The sequence below is a fragment of the Vulpes vulpes genome, chromosome 1, assembly GCF_048418805.1.
Source record: "Vulpes vulpes isolate BD-2025 chromosome 1, VulVul3, whole genome shotgun sequence".
In the NCBI taxonomy this organism is placed as follows: domain Eukaryota; kingdom Metazoa; phylum Chordata; class Mammalia; order Carnivora; family Canidae; genus Vulpes; species Vulpes vulpes.
In genome coordinates, this window is record NC_132780.1 from 75,036,545 (window position 1) to 75,054,761 (window position 18,217).

Here is an 18,217-nt window from a genome sequence, read left to right on the forward strand (position 1 = left end):
GATAATCATTTTCAGCAAATGACCCCCTGAGAAGTTTCATTTCTTGCTGAAGGACTGTTCCCAAACTCACAAATAAATTAGCAGCAGAAATCTGACATATGTTTTAATGCATTTAACAAAATCTAAGACTAGTAAACTGAACTCCCCCTCCTGAGTTTAAACTACTTTCTAAGTGGCCAGGCATGCATAACGGCCAACAAGTTTTCGTTGGTAATATTTATTCAATGTAGAAATATCAACCAATTTCTAAAAAGAATCTTTATAATTAATCAGAGATGTAACATAAACACAGATGACCTCCATGAAAAAAATGTAAAATATACTATAGGGTAGCCCTGGTGGCTTAGCGATTTAGCGCCGACTTTGGTCCAGGGCGTGATCCTGGAGACCCAGGATCGAGTCCCACATCAGGCTCCCTGCATGGAGTCTGCTTCTCCCTCTGCCTCTCTCTCTCTCTCAAATAAGTAAATCTTCAAAAAATAATAGAAAAACATACTATAACACTAACATATATTAGCACTAAAGAGAGACATATTATTCTGCACCTCTTTTGATCTTTATTTCTAATAAAGCAACAGCATCTATTAACATCTATTAACGTTTATTTGATTCCATTTATTTAACGTGTACTAAATTGTTTTTTCAAACTTTAGTGTAAGCTCCCTGAGACAGGAATCTTTAATCCCTTCATTAGCATAATAATAATACAAATTTGTTATTTAATGGCTCTTAATCTGAGAATATGAATTAAGGGAAAAGATACTTATTATTTTTATCAATTAAACGGAGACAATGAGTCATGTGAAGGCAGGAGAAGGGATTTTGAAACTTAAGAATCACCAGAGTACCTGAGTTCTCAACTCACTTTCGGGCTCAGAGGTTTAGATACATTTTGACTAAGGATATTATTGAAGAAGGAAGTTGAGTTTAGCACAATCCTCAAGGTGCTAGCTCTCAGGGCATGAATATCCTGCTGTTTTATCTTCTAATCTCCTTTGTTTAAATAAACTGAAAGACTAAAATATACAAATACACACATCTACATGGTGTGCACACACATACGTGCAAGCATATACAGGTCTCCCCGCATAGCCCTTGGGTTACCACAGTCTATGATATTGCTAGGTCAAGCTAATTGCTTTGACATCACAGGACCTACTTCTCTACAGTTCTGTATACTGCTGCAAGAATCACAACTGAGTAGAGAAGGAAATTCATGTATTGAAGATTACCACCAGTTCACCCGGTGAAGGTCATGCTGCAGAGTCTGGTGATTTACCCTGAACTTCTACCCTCTCATGTTTCTAACCAATGGTATCTCTGTTAGGCCAGGCAGCCTGACTACTGACCAGGAGGAGCAGGGTCCCCTGAGTCTCTCAGGACTGTCACTCATTACTAATTCTAATAAAGGTTGTATCTGTGACAGCTAGAGAGGCAGGAAGATGATTTTCCATTTAGATAATACATACACATAGTTGTTAAAATATAATGATAAAAAAATCCTGAAATTGTTTTTGGGAGTTTAAGCTTCTCACTTTTAGAAAGGAGAATGTATGTAAAACCTCTGAATTTGTTTCTCAGTGCTTCTGGGTTCAAATGCCATTCTCATGCTCAGTGAAACTAAGACCTGAATGTACAGACGCTGAGAAACGTGGCGCTGTGAAACCACCAAGAGTAGCTCTTAAGTTATAGCCACATCTAGTGTATCAAACATGGAGAAAAAGGGTCCAGCCTCTATCCAGCCATTCATTTTACTCCCAGACATTTGTAGTAAATTAGTGTTAGCACCAAATAATTACACGTAAAGTTAAAAAAAAAACCCAATATTCTGGCTGAAAACAATTTCAAGGATAAGCACTAGTCATCAGCTTCGCAGTGGACACACAAAAGTTGCTGTGTCTACTCAGGGTCATGTGCTCCCTATGAAACGCCCTTAGGCTCCCAATCTGCAGCCCATTTAGAAATGGAAAGCACTCTGCAGCCAAATCCTGACTTTTTAAAATGTCAGTGGGGAATCAGCTGTGCTAAGACAGTAAGTGCTTACATTATAATGATGGTTTCTGTATGACAGACCAAATTCAGAGCCTCGTGACAGCAAAACAAACAGTAATTCTACGTTAATACAGGACACCACTACTTACACTATGCATGCCCAAGGCACTGCTCTCATGTACAATATATCAAGTAAAAATAAAAAAGGCCGTAAGAAACCCATCTCATGAATTCATAAAATACTGCCATATCCAAGCAGCACTACTGCCTGTCTGGTGCAATCCTAAGACAACACCCCTTTACAGCAATGAGAATATTTATTATTAAATCTATCCTTTAAAGAAACGAACAAGAGCCTTTTCATGGTAAAGACAGATTAGAGCAAACTGCTTTATGTTCTCCAAGTACTTTTACCCCCTATCTTTCCACCAATCGTTTCATAGTTGCCAAGAAATAACTTCATCCTCAGTATGTATAGGTAGAAGCACAGTCATAGTAGACAATGAATCAGAAAATATGTCTGAGAAATAGAACATAGGATTTGTGTCCATGGTCCGTATAAAGAAGACAACTCAGAGCTCCCTGAACCAAATGAATTCAGTAAATACCCTCAAAACCATAGATTTTTATAGGACATATGTTTTTTGTAAGTAAAGCTTTTTAAACAAAATTTGGTAATTATTTTAAAGGAGAATATTGCCATGCATAGTGAACAAACAAACTTTATGGGAAGGCTTTAGCATTAAAACAGAATTTTGAAAGAAAGCCATTTCCCCCTTGTCTATGTCTATTATGATGCAAACACAATGGAAAAAACATTACAACTGGAAAAAACTATGAGTTAGAATAAATCCCACCACTTTACAGCTACATATTTATTCTCCAATGACCATGTACACAATATTGTGCAAAATCTTGGTGCAACAAAATAAAAATGAAGGATTAATAAGTCACCTGAATTTATTTTATTTTATTTATTTATTCATGATAGACATAGAGAGAGAGAGAGAGGCAGAGACACAGGGAAAGGGAGAAGCAGGCTCCATGCAGGGAGCCCGACTTGGAACTTGATCCCGGGACTCCAGGATTGCGCCCCGGGCGAAAGGCAGGTGCTGAACTGCTGAGCCACCCAGGGGTCCCCGTCACCTGAATTTCTACTGTTGCCAACTTAAAACTCTCAGAAGTCTTTACCAAGATGTCTTTATTACAAACTTCTAATTAATTTTACACTTAAAAGTTACAAAAGCAGTACACTGAGTTCCTATATATCCCTTAGCCCATCTCCCTTAGTGTTCACATCTTATATAATCATAATAGAATTATCCAGAAGCATTAACATGGTACCACACTATTAACTAAAGATCTTACTTGAATTTCACCATTGTTTTTCTTCCATTCTAGGATCGCACATTGCATTTAGCTATTTCTCCTTGGTCTCCTCCAGTCTATAAAAGACCCTTAGTCTTTCCTTATGTTTTATGACCTTGACGTTTTGGGAGAATACTGTTCATGACATTGATCGGCTTCATTTCTCGTGCTGTTTACCCTGATTACTTGGTAAAGGTCGGTGTCTAGTAAGTCCCTCCAATATAAAATTACTATTTTGCCTTTTGTAGTTGTATCTTAGGGAAGCTATTTCAGACTATGCAAATCCCGTGTCTCTCAAACTTGCATGCACTAACTTCAGCATCCATTACAGACCCCTAACATTTATTATAGTACTATTTGTAATAATGATTCTTTATTCTTTCTTTCCTTCTGCATCTATTAATGGAAATCTATTGTGAGGAAGAACTACCTCTTCTTCCCCATTTATGTATTTATAAGGCTATTTCTTTCTATCCATAAAAACTCATTGTAGAAGACACACTACAAGACGACTTCCAGCAAGTCCCATCCTTGTATAATCCCCATCTCTTGATTGAGGACAAAATCTGAGGATTTTGCTTTAACCAAAGAATATAACAAAAGTGATGAAATATCACTCCTAAAATTATGTTCCACGGCAAAGCTAGAGGCATTTTACAGATGTAATTAAAGTTCCTAATGGGCTGGCTGTGAGATAATCAAAAGGGTGATGATGCTGTGTAGATCTGACTTTCAAAGAGGACCCAGGCTTCTCTGAGCAGACCATTGCTTCCAATGGCCTTGAAGAAGTAAGCTCCCATGATATGAACCGAACCACATGGCAAGGACAGGCAGCCTCCAGAAGTTGAGAGCCTCACTCCTACAACCCTAGGAAATTATTTTTTCAAATTAATTTTCCCAACAATCTGAAAGAGATTGGAAGCAGATTCATCCTAGTTTAGCCTCCAGATGAGAAGACAGACCATCTGACACTTTGCAGCCTTATGAGGCACTGAGCAGAGGACCTATCTAGGCTGTGCTTGGATGCCTGGCCATGGAATTGTGAGATAGTGTATGTGTGTTGTTTTAAGCCTTGTGGTAATTTGTGAAAACAAAAAACTATTACTCTCACAGATATTTATTTTATTCCATGGGTAATATCCAACATTGACATTATTTTGTTGCTAAGTTGTTCTAGCTTTGACCATCAGAAGCTCCTGCAAATCCTTAGTTTTTAGAATCATAAGATACTGCAGGCTATTTTGCATTTTTTTCTGACCCAGACCTGTAATCAACCACTTCTCCGAGGAATGCTATTTCTTTTTACTGGAAGGTGATGCTCACAGACTAAGACCTGGGCACTAGGTCTGCTCATTATTTCTGGGATGTTATTGCTTCTAGATTGTCTCAGTGAACAGAAGTAGGAAATATATGTATGTACACTAACTTATATGTATATGCATATGTATGTTTCGGTATTATGTGTGTAACCATGAGCTTATCCAAATACCTCAAATTCCAATCCAAAATTGGAGGGTATATTTTAGCCTTCCCTCTTCCCTTAATTATGACTTCTTTCTATAATAGTAAGAAACCCAGTTCTCATGATCTAAATTCATTTACCAATTTGTTCAATTCTATTATATACACAAAGTAATTTCAGTAACATCATTGTGAAAAACACAGAGCCATTGTTAGGACTTGTAATCCATTTTGTGTTCCCCTTCACACCTTGACTGGCTTTAATTGTTTTGATATTTTGGGGGTATGTGAAACACTTCTAAGGTTCCATAAGTCACAGCTATCCAGAAAGATACATGCAGACATGCCCCTCCTATTTTCTTTTCTCCTTTCCACTTCTTTCCCAGTTGCCCTCTATAATAAACAATCTTTTTAGGTTTTGGCTTATCTTTGCTATTTATTTTTTATATAAATGAAAGGACAGCAGTATATTCTATTATTTACTCCTTAGTTGAAGGATAGCGTATCCTAGATATCTTTTGTGCTTTGCTTTGCTACTCAACAGCATGTCCTGAAAAGTACTTTCCGTAAGTTTATAACATTTTTCATTTGAATAGGTACATGATACTCCTTTATGTGAATATTCCATAGTTTATTCAACCACTTGCTTACATATGGGTATTTAGGTTGTTTCCCATCTCTTACATATGTATTTTATTGTGTGAGATCTACCTTGAAGTGGGATTGATGGGACAAAAAATATGTAAATTTCCCTCTATGAAGTTCTGAACCAATTTAAATTCTCATCAGCAATGTTGGACAAGTCTAACTCTCTATAACTTAACAAAGTATGTGGTCATTTAAAATATGTCATTCTTATATGTGAGAAACAGTATCTGAGATTTTTGAATTTGCCTTCCTGATTCTGAGTGAGTTTGACCACTTTTTCATTTTGAGAGAGATAAAAATCTCTCTTCTGGTTGTTTGTTCATATCTTTCCCACATTCTTCAGCCTGGGTTTTTTAGCATTTTAGTCTTGAAATTTTTAAGAATTCTTTATCTACCAGGGATTTTAGCTCTTTCTCTGTGGTAGAAGTTGTGAATATTTTCTTCTACTTTGTCCGTTGTCTTTCGATTTTTACAATGGGATTTTTTTTTTTTTTTTTGTAAAAACAAGAAGTGAAATGTATCGATATTTTTATGGCCTCTGGATTTTGTGTCCTAGTTAAAAAACTCTTCTCTGGATCCAGGTTAAAGAGGAATTCATCCCAGTTTTCAAGTACATGAATGGTCTCATCTTTAATCTACTTGCAGTTTATTTTTGTGTGTGATGAGATATAGATCAAATTTTATCTTTTGTGATCAGAGCTTAAGATCTTCTACTATAGCATGTTTTAATGTTAATAAGGCTAGTTCCTAACCCTTCAACTCACTTTTTCATTTTTAGTGTTTTCCAACATAGTTATTTTTTCTATATGAACTTTAGTATCAATTTGTTCTTATAAAATAGCTTAATATTTTTACTGGGATTGCAATGATATTATAGGTTAATTCAAGGAAAATGAATGACTACCGAGTTCATCCTGTTTAAGAACAGGAGATGACACATCTTTCATTGTTCGTGTCTTCTTTAGTTTCTTTCAAGCACATAAAAGTTTTGGGCATTTTTATGTTATGTTTATTTTTGAGCATTTAATCTTCATTGTTGCTATTACAAATGGATTTTCTCTAACAGTATGTCTTTCAACTGTTTATTGCTTTGTAGAGGAAGGCTGTTCCTTTTATTTTTCATCATGATAAGGGTATTCTTTAATCCCTATCCTCATTTTCTCCCACCTCCTTACCTCCCCTGTGGTAACCATCAGTTTGTTCTCTGTGGTTAAGAATCTGTTTCTTGGTTCTCTCATGGAAAAGAGAGAACATTTTTTCCTTTGCTCATTTGTTTCTTAAAGTCCACATATGAATAAGATATGGTTTTTCTTTCTCTAACTTATTTCTCTCTGCATTATACTCTCTAGCTGTATCCATGTTGTGGTAAGTGGCAAGGATTCATTCTTTTTTGGCTGAATACTATTCACATCCTCTTTATCCATTCATCTATTGATGGACATTTGGGCTGCTTCCATAGTTTGGCTATTGCAAATAATGCCGCTATAAACACAGGGGTGCATGTATCCCTCTGAATTAGTGTTTTTGTATTTTGGGGGTAAATACCCAGTAGCAATTCCTTGATCATATGACAGTTCTATTTCTAATTTTTTGAGGAACCTCTATACTGTTTTCTACAGTGACTGCACAAGTTTGTATTCCAACAATGTATGAAGGTTCCTGTTTCTCCACATCCTCACCAATACCTGTTATTTCTTGTGTTGATTTTAGCCATTCTGACAGGTGTAGCATGGTATCTCATTGTAGTTTTGATTTGCATTTCCCTGATATGAGTGATGTTGAGCTTCTTTTCATGTGTCTATTGGCCATCTGGATGTTTTGTTTGGAGAAGTGTCTGTTCATGTATTTTGCCCATTTTTAATTGGATTGTTTTTGGGATACTGAGCTGTAAGAGTTCTTTGTATATTTTGGATGCTAACCCTTTATCTGATACATCATTTGCAAATATCTTCTCCCATTCAGTAGGTTGCCTTTTAGTTCTGTTGATTGCTTTCTTCACTTCACAGGAAGTTTTTGATAATGTCCCAATAGTTTATTTTTGCTATTATTTGCCTTGCCTGAGGAGACACATGTAGGAAAATGTTGCTAATGGCCGATGTTAGAGATTAGCACCTGGGTTCTTTTCAAGGATTTTTATGGTTTCAGTATGGTATAAGAAAATTGTCTGGCTTCATGCTTTTGCATGTGGCTGTCCAGTTTTCCCAACACCATTTGCTGAAAATAGTATGTTTTTCCCCACTGCATATTCATTCCTCCTTTGTCAAAGATTAATTGACCATATTATTGTGGATTTATTTCTAGATTTTCTTCTCTGTCACATTGATCCGTAATCTGTCCATGTATCCATGTATCTATTTTTATACCAATACCGTACTGTCTTAATTACTACTGCTTTGTAATGTAACTTGAAATTTAGAATTGTGGTACCTCCAGTTTTTTTTTTTTTTTAAATTTTTATTTATTTATGTATTATAGTCACAGAGAGAGAGAGGCAGAGACACAGGCAGAGGGAGAAGCAGGCTCCATGCACTGGGAGCCCGATGTGGGATTCGATCCCGGGTCTCCAGGATCGCGCCCTGGGCCAAAGGCAGGCGCTAAACCGCTGCGCCACCCAGGGATCCCGGTACCTCCAGTTTTACTTTTCTTTTTATAGATTGCTCTGGCTATTTGAAGTCTTTTGCAGTTCTATACAAATTTTAGGATTGTTTTAGTTATGTGAAAACTGCTTGTTGGCATTTTGATAGGGATTGCATTAAATCTGTAGATTGCCTTGGGTAATATAAACATTTTAACAATATTTGTTCTTCCAATCCATGAGCATGGAATGTCTTTCATTCTTTGCTTTGTCTTTAATTTCCTTCATCAGTGTTTTATAGTTTTCAGAGTTTAGGTCTTTCACCACTTTATTTCTAGATTTTATTGCTTTTGGTGCAATTATAAATGGGATGGTTTTCTTAGTTTTGCTTTCTGCTACATTATTAATGTATAGGAATGCAACAGATTTCTGTACATTGATTTTGTGTCCTGTGACTTCAATGAATTCATTTATCAGTTCCAATAGTTTTTTGATGAAGTCTGCAGAGTTTTCTGTATATAGTATGCTATCTGCAAATAGTGAAAATTTTATTTCTTCATTATGAATATTGATGCCTTGTATTTCCATATGTTGTCTAATTGCTGTGGCTAGGACTTCCAGTATCATGTTGAATAAAATGGTGAGAGTGGACATATTTGTTCCTGACCCCTGGGAAAAGCTACTTATACCCCATTGTGTATGACATTGGCTGTCAGTTTTTCAAATAAAGACTTTATTAGGTTGAGGTATATTCCCTCTCAGCCTACTTTGTTGAGAGTTTTATCATAAATGGATGCTGTACCATATTACATGGATTTTCTGTGTCTACTAAAATAATCATATGGCTCTTATCCTTTCTCTTATTGTTGTGACATATCATGTTGATTGTTTTGTGAGTACTAGACCACATTTGCATCCCAGGAATAAATCCCACTTGGTTGTGGTATATGGTTTTTTAAATATGTTGTTGGGTTGGCTAATACTTTGTTGAGGATTTCTCCATCTATATTCATGAGAGATATTGGCCTGTAGTTCTCTTCTATTTATCTAGTTTTGGTATCAGGGCCTCATAGGCTAAATTTGGAAGTTTTCCATCCTCTTGTAGTTTTGTAATAAAGAAGAATGGGTATTAACTCTTCTTTCAATGTTTGGTAGAATTCACCTGTGAAGCCATTAGGTCCTGGACTTTTATTTGTTGCTAGTTTTTTGATTACTGATTCAATTTCATTGCCGGTGATTGGTCTGCTCAAAGGTTTTATTTCTTCCTGTTTTAGTTTTTGTAGACTATATGTTTCTAGGAATTTATCTGCTTCTTCTAAGTTGTTCAATTTGTTGGCATATAGGTTTTCATAATATTCATAATATTCTTTTACAGTTGTGTTTCTATGGTGTTGGCTGTTATTTCTCCTCTTTCATTAGTAATTTTGTTTAGGGACTCTTCTTTTTTTAATGAGTTCAGCTAGAGATTGATCAATTTTGCTGATCCTTTCAAAGAACTAGCTCCTTGGTTTCACGGATTTCTTGTTTTTAAAATTTCTGTAGCATTTATCTGTTTTAATCCCTATTATATTTCCTTTATTTTGCTGGGTTTGGGTGGGTTTTTTTGCTTGTTTTTTACATTAGGTACTTTTACAATCTCTTTTGCTGCATTCCAAAGATTTTGGATCATTGTGTTTTCATTTTCACTTGCATCCATGTAATTTTTTATTTCTTGATTTCTTAGTTGACTCATTCATTATTTAATAGCCTGTTATTTAATCTCCATGTATATGTTCTCATTCCAGAATTTTTCTTATGATTTCTAGTCTCATAGAGCTGTGGTCAGAAAAGATACACAGTACTACTTTGATTTTTTTTGAATTTGTTGAGATTTGTTTTGTGGCCTAATATGTGTGTCTATTCTGTAAAACATTCTGTGTACACTTGAAAAGAATGTGCATTCTACTGTTTAAGGATGGAATGTTCTGAATATGTCTGTTAAATCCATCTGGTCGAGTGTGTCATTCAAAGCCACTGTTTTCTTACTGATTTTCTGGTTGGGTGATCTGTCCATCAATGTAAGTGGAGTGTTGGAGTCCCTTACTAGCATTGCATTACTATTATTTCTTTTATGTTTGTTATTAACTGTTTTATGTATTTGGGTGCTCCCATGTTGGGTTCATAAATGTCTGCAATTTTATATCCTCTTGTTGGATGATCCCCTTTATTATTATGTAAGTGTCCTTTTTTGTTTCTGCTTCTTGTTACCATCTTTATTTTCAAGTCTATTTTGTCTGATGTAAGTATTGCTATTCTGGTTTTCTTTTGTCATCCATCTGCATGATAAATGTCTCTCCATCTCCTCACTTTCAATGTACAGGTATCTTTTGGTCTAAAATAATCTCTTGTAGGGACCATATAGATGGGTCTTATTTTTTTATTCAGTCTGTCACCCCGTGTCTTTTGATTAGAGCATTTAATCCATTTATATTCAAAGTAATTATTGCTAGATATGTATTTATTGCCATTTTGTTACTTGTTTTGTGGCTGTTTCTACAGATTTTGTTTGATCCTTTCTTCTCTTGCTCTTTCGTGGTTTGTTGGCTTTTTTTACTGAGCCAAAGACAGATGTTTATCCAACTGAGTTAATCAGGCACCTCAATATACTTAATTATTTTCCGTTTTTGCATATCTATTACTGGTTTTTTATTTGTGGTTACATTATGTTTGTATATAATATCTTCTGCATACAACAGTCTATATTAAGTTGATGGTCACTTAAATTTGAACTCGTTCTTTACTACCCTGGCTTTCACGTTTTAGGTATATGGTATTGTATTACATCCTTTTATTTTATGAATCCCTTGATTTTTACAGATTTTTAAACTGCTTTTGTATTGTTCACTTTTCATACTCTCACTTATTGACTTCTTTTCCACTCAAATAGTTCCCATTAATAGCTCCTGTAGGGCTGGTTTAGCAGTCACGAAGTCTCTTAGTTTTTGTCTAGAAACTCTTTATCTCTCCTATTCTGAATGATAGACCTGATGGATAAAAGTATTCATGGCTACAGATTTTTTCCCTTTCAGCATTTTGAAAATACCATGCCACTCCATTCTAGCCTGCAAACTTTCTGCTGAAAAACCCATTGATAGCCTAATGGGGTTTCCCTTATATGTAACTTTCTTCTTTGCTCTTGCTGCTTTAAAATTTTATTGCTACTTTTTTGCCATTTTAGTTACTATATATCGTTGTGTAGACCTCCTTGGGTTGGATTTTTGGGGCATCTCTGTGTGTCCTGGATCTGGAGCTCTGTTTCTTCCCTAGATTAGGGAAGTTTATTCAAATAAATTTTCTGCCCCCTTATCTCTCTCTTCTTCTTCTGACATCCCTAAAATGCCTGATGGAGTCATTCAGTTCCCTAAGACTATTTTCAATCTGCATAATTTTCTTTCCTTTCCTTTGGTCAGTGTGGTTACTTTCCATTACAATGTCTTCCAGGTTGCTAATTTGATCCTCTGCTTCATCCAGCCTGCTATTTATTCCATCAAGTTTATTTTTAATTTCATTTATTCTTAGTTTCAATTGGCTCTTTTTTATATCTCTGTGTTAAGAGTCTCAGTGATGTCCTCCACTCTTTCCTCTGGTCTTTATGATGACTGCTTTAAATTCTCTATCAGGCATATTACTTCTGCATTTTGCTTTGCTCTCTTGCTATGGTTTGGTTTGGTCCTATTCTTTCATTTGGACGATGTATCTTTGTCTCTTCATTTTGTCTTACTTTCTGTATCTGTTTCTGTGTGTTTGGAAAAGTCAGCTACTTGTCTTGTTCTAAACATAACATAGCCTTATGAGGAAGAGGTCCTGTAGTGTCCTGCAGTGCATTATCTCCTGTTCCCCAGGGTCTGGCACTTCAAGGAATATCTCCCATCTGTGTTGCCTGTGCTATGCTCTTGACTGTTGGCCTCTTTTTCCTTTAGCCCAGTTGTCTGTAGAGGCTCTCTTTGCACATTGTAGGCAACAAGGTGTGTGATCTGTATGCAGAATGATGCCTGCCCCTACTGTAACTGAAGTACTGTATAGTGTGCAAGTTGGGAGTTGTGGTATTGGCAGGGTTGGCACTAGTCTTCTGGGGGGAGGGGTCCATAATGAGGGGAGTCAGAGGAGCCTAACTGGGAAAGGCAGATCTATGGAAGTGCAGTGGGGTGGGGCTTGGTGCAAGCAAGTTAGGAAAAAGTGTCAGCATTGGGATGGTTATTGCAGGTGGGCCACTGCTTATGCTGGGAGCATGGATGAGAAATGGTGCCTGCCTACTCCTTCTTGCCTGGAGAGGTCATCCTGTGATCCCTCCCTCTCTGCGCACACTCTGAGATAAGCAAATCACTGTCTCCCATCTGCCCCCAGTGTTTTTTCAAACTGCTGGTCCTATGCTCTATCTTCACAGGCTGTTTGTCCTGCTGTCTCCTTAAGGGCGGGACTCTACTTAATGCTCTCCAGGCTTTCCCAGGGCTGAGCCAGCTGACTTAAAATTCCATGTTTTAAGTCCGGCTGATTTTCAGAACTCATAAAATTTAGCCATCTCTTTTTCAAAGGCAAATATTATGGAGATTCATCCTCCCTATTTGTGGACTCCTCAATGTGAAAGTCTATTCTGCCCTTCTCTGCACCATGGACTCCCTCCCTACAGAGGAGGGCCATGGTCCCAGATCCTGGCTTCACTCTTCCCACCTTCTTCAGTGTGGCCTCTTCCTGCCTTCAGTTGTGCAGTCTGTCTTGTCAGTCTTCAGTTTGTCTCCTGGGTTCTTTATGCTGATAGAGGTGTTATCTAGTTGTATTTCTGGGACAAGGTGAGCCTAAAGTCCTCCTACTTTGCCATCATCCCAGCCAACTCTTTTATTTTTTTTAATTGAAGTGTAGTTGACACATAATGTTACAACCTACTGCTTTTTGTATGTTAATTTTATATACTGCTACAACATTGAATTCTTTTACAGTTTGAGTTAATTTATCATTGATTCTCTCAGGTTTTCCAGGTTTACTATTACATCATCTGAGATAGAGACAATTTTTTATTTCTTCTATACCTGTTTTATGCCTTGGAATTCTCTTGTCTAACTGCGCTATCTCCAGACATTATTGAGTGGTAGCAGAAACAGTAATAATGGAGACAGTGCCTTGCTTGCAGAAATGTCTTTAATGATTCCCCAATATATCATAAGATATTGGTTTTTAAAATAAGGCATACACATTTTACCATATTGAGAAAGTACTCCTCAACTGCTATTTCCTTGCATGTTCTTATCATGATTGGGTGTTGAATTATATTAAAGGAGATATTTTTCTGCAAATTTATTTCCATTGCATATAATACTAGTGCAGTTATACTGAACTAACCTTGCATTCCTGGAATCTTCACTTAGTCATGGTGCATTATTTTCTTAATATACTGTTGAATTTTGCTTGCTAATACTTTCCTATTAGGATAATGGGATAGATTTTGAGGGAAATTTTTCTAATTAAAAAGAGCTTTTTAGGGCTGGATCAAGATAATCATCAAACTAAACATTTTTGGTAAGAAAACATTGGGATTTCAGTATGTAACAGAATTGGGCAAAAAGAGGCTAATATGCATGTTTTATAAATAAGCAAACATCCAGTAATGTATAACTTACAGTGTTTTGACTGAGACATGAATATATTATAGCTTGGTGTAGTTCATAGCTTGGACAGTCAGTACTAACAAGTGCTAAGTTCTTTCTTTCTTACAGGTGACAGAGTCCTAGCGCTCATCACCTAAATTCTTATTTACTGTTTACTGTTTGTCTCATCTCACTAAAATTCAAGTTCTTAGAGACAATACAGAGAATTGTCTGTTTTGTTCCATGTTATGTCTGCTGAACCAGACATACGGTAAGCATTCAATAAATATCTGTCGAATAAAGGTGTGACAGATTACTCCAAACCTAGACTAGTAGTAGTTAACTAAACCTTTAGTTATGAGTAATCACATAGTTTTATTATTGTAGATCAGGGATAGGCAAACTTTTTCTGTAAATTACCAGATAGTAAATATTTCAGGCTTTGCAGGCCCACATGTTCTCTCTTGCAACTAACTATTCAATCAACTGTTATAGTATAAAAGCACCATGGATAATACATAAATAAAAGAGTATAAATAAAACTTTATTTACAAAGACAGGTGGTGAGCTGGATTTGGCCCAGAGGTGATAGTTTATGAACTCCTATTTTAAGTGACAGTATCAGTAGAAAAACATTTCAGGGACACTTGCTTAAAAAGTCAACAAACATCAAATGGTATTTAATAACAATAGCAATGACATATAAACCCGACATACTCCCTCATATTTCCCTCATATTTAAAAAAGAGGATTACATAAATAAATGTCAGTAGCAGTATTTGGTTTATGTCCTTTTAAAATCAGATCTAGTATAGGATGCCCTGGCTTCCTTAGTACTCAATGCAAGCACAGTTCTAAGATTTAAGCAGTACCTGCATTTAGCAGGTAAACTGCTAGTTAAGTGATTTTTGCAGCTTTATTTTCTCAACTTTTTGGCCAGACCAGAATAAACAAATATTAAAACTACCGGTGAGATGCAATCACGTAGGTTATACTCTATCACTGTTGTGTTGGGTGAGCAGAGTAAACATGAGATGAATAGTATTTCCACATAAATCCTTTACTGAGGCTAAAGCTTCCTGGGTTAATTCCTTTCTATGCCACTACAACATACAACTACAGGAATTCAATAAGAACAAAAACACTAATTCTGAACTACAACAGCCTCTGGCAAACAAATCATTCATCCTTTTTCAAGTTATACTGCGCTATCTTAACATATAATACTAATAGGCAAAAAAAAAAAACAAAACAGAAATCCCATTTTTCAAGTTGTAGTGGCCAGAAAAAAGTGTTTCTTCTGTTCACACTATTGCAGTCAAAAAATAAAAATCAACAATACTAGAAAGGTTTTAGTTATCTGAGATGGAACAGTCATATAATTAATCAACATGGCAAAACTGGAGTTTGAATGACAGATATTACTTGATGTCAATTTTGCCAGGAATCCATTCTCTTGTTCCAGTTTTATGTCATTAGTTGACTTTGGGCAAAAGTAAAAGAGAGAACATCTGGAGTGCACGTTTGTCTTACAAGGTCTGATGTAAATAGGAATGTACTTGAGTGTAAACAATGAAGTAAAAATCCACTGAGTACTTACTATGTAGAAGGAAATGTCCTATACGATATTCCTTCACTAGCAATCCAAGGGGATTGGCTTCTTAAAAGTAACATGAAATGGCATATTGAACCACAGAAGCCTGGGCAATTTTGTTGTCCAACCTTCCTCAACAAAGATGTGTAAGATACATGGCAAGTCATGGGGTGTTTGTAGCAAAGACTTGGGTCCTATTCATAAATTCTTTGAAATTAAGGGTCAGAAAGGTTTATTGTTAGAAAAAAGTAGGGTCTATGAATTCACATGAATTAAATTGCTAACTGTGGTTGTTGTGGAATTTTGAGAAGAGATAGGAAGTACTTCCTGACACTTTACTAATAACCCTACTATGATCAAGTTCTTTCCCTGGAAAGCTGCTACAAAATCAATATATATTTCATCATTTTTAACAATTAGGAGTTGAGTTATTCTATTCTTCAGGAATTTCTGGAGGTAACACTAAGTGTAGTGAGGAGTTAAAAACAAAACACTACATTGTAGAAATTACTCATACCAATTACCAATATGTCACGACCAAGATCAATTTCATCCTGCATGTCCCTCTATTATTCAATTCTACTGCATCCAAAACTAAGATATTAGGATGTTTTATTCTGAAGTCTCCTCATACTTACTTCATGTTATGGAAATCAGCTCTTCCTCAAATCTTTAAAGCAAAGTATGGGTTTTACCTGCCACAGTCTGACTTTATAGCTCTTCTGGAGAACGTATTTCTTATATTCTTACATTTTGGACTATTCCCAAGTGGCCCGGAAGGAGCAGGAAGGGTGGTTTCTGGTTTTAGTAAAGCATGGTTTTCAATCCTGCCAGTTCCGCTGGTAAGAGCACTATAACTCCTAACTCTGGGGCTGTATTCATAGAAGTTATTTCTTTAATTTCTGAAACATGAAGTACCAGCTACGATCTTTTCTTCTGTCAAGATAAATGACAAGTATGATTTTGTCAGATGACACTGGTGAGTTGTGTAGTTGGATTCCCTATCAGCGGTAACCCTGGAACATCTTTTCTAAGTACCCGAACTAATGTGTGGTAAAACAGTGCAGCTCTGCAATTCAAGCAGCAGGGATATTACTAGTCATTTTCTTCAGTGAACTTTGAATACCTGTATAGGGTCTAATGGCAATAGTGTGGGTGAAAAAGTGAGTCTTCAATAATCCATATATTCATCAAATGTCCTCATCTTGTGTTAATTTAAATGAGTTAGAAAATCCACAAATTACTTTGAGTTTGGTATCTTTCTGTCAGTGTCTTCTAGTTTATTTCCTTCAAGAAAGGGCACTTTAATATATACCAAAGCAGATACTTCACAACTTCACATACAGAATCTGCTCAGGTTCCAGCTTAGTGGTGACAATTAAGAGTCTATCTGAAGTGCCTGAATGTGAACATACAGTACTTAATGTTATTTGGTCCTGCATTAGGGTTTAGAGGGTGGAAGAGCGGCTGTGAGCAGACTGCCAATACAATTTCTTCATTGTGAACAAACCCCAACACATACACACAAAAAAAAAGCAGTAAAAAAAAAATAAATAAAAAGTAACATTCTCCCCTACCTGTACACCCTGCAGTGGGAACAAACCACAGCAACCTGGTCCCCTAACAGCTTTAAAGAGCTGGCCTGAGCCTGAGAAGACAAACCCTTTCATATCTAATAGCGCAAATGTTCAAAGTAGGGTTAGATTTTCCTAAATCCTTACCCAAGATAATGGGTCAACTGTTGGTGTGCTGCTGGGTTCTAAAAATGTATGGATAATCAGCACAGCGGATGTGTGCCTGACTTGGGTACTTCTGAGCCATTAATGGAATGAGGAAATTCTCAAGACGTCCCAAGTGTGACAGAACCCATAGAGGAAGGAGCCACATATCTTCATCTTAAACAAACTGTCAATCACCTGCTGCATGAAGCTTTTTTAACTATTGGTCCTACTGTAGTCAGAAGGTCTGGAGTCTCTTTCCTACCTTCAGTGTTACCCTCTGGGGTAGAAGAGCCTCAAAAGCCTATCAGCTGACAAATAACAAACAAAATGCAACTGCGGTACATTCTACATAAGAATTATGCCTTCACAGGGGTGGTTTTAGAGTTTTGTTTGCTTTTATTACAGAGACCAACTTGGTATAACACGCTATTTTATCTAGCCCACTGGATTCAAGTCACATTTTTCCAATTGCTTTCTTTTATTAAATATACTAACGTTATGTAATGTCTCTCACAAGGAAGTCAGCTCAGTAGTCTGATTATCTGACATTCATTCCAGGACTTCTGGGTGAACACTTCTACAGGGAGCTTGAGACAAGACCTGAATGGACTCTTGTAGGTATGCAACAAGTCAAGACAGGAAGCACAAGGCAACAACGATTTCTAGCCTTTACTGTTCAGATCACTACAAGCTTTGATGAAAGATAAACCAGAGTCCTAAAACATGTACATAAAACAGGAGATTCCCAGCTTCAAAACAGAACGTTCTTAGTTTGGACTATTCCCAAGTGGCCCGGAAGGAGCAGGAAGGGTGGTTTCTGGTTTTAGTGAAGCATGGTTTTCAATCCTGCCTGACTGCTGCTGCCTGGGCCTGACTAATGTGCCTCCAGCTAGCCCACCCACTCCTCCCAGCCCTGTTCAGTTCAGGAGGTCTTCACTCCATTACCCTGGTGAAGGGATTAAAGTGGTTGTGGCCAAAAAATGGCCAATAAATAAAAAACAAAACTTCAGGGAAAGTTTATCAACTTTAGTTAATTTCAGGTGTGAAGACATGGACAGGAAATAGGTAAGAGGACTAGAAATGTGATCTGCTTGGAATGTAGGAGCCACTTTCACCTTTGGGCATCTTGGATGGTCTCCTGTACAAACATCAGAGGTGCACTGAAATACACCCACCCACCAGGCTGAAAACCCGCTCCCTGTCTATACTCAACATTCTCATAGACACACCCTCTTCTCAA

The 18,217-nt window shown here is 36.7% G+C and overlaps 1 protein-coding gene across 14 annotated transcripts in view; it reads right to left on the reverse strand.

Moving 5' to 3' along the window:
• ARID1B (AT-rich interaction domain 1B) overlaps positions 1-18,217 on the reverse strand; it is a 491,955-nt gene that overhangs the window by 93,018 nt on the left and 380,720 nt on the right. The window lies entirely within an intron of this gene.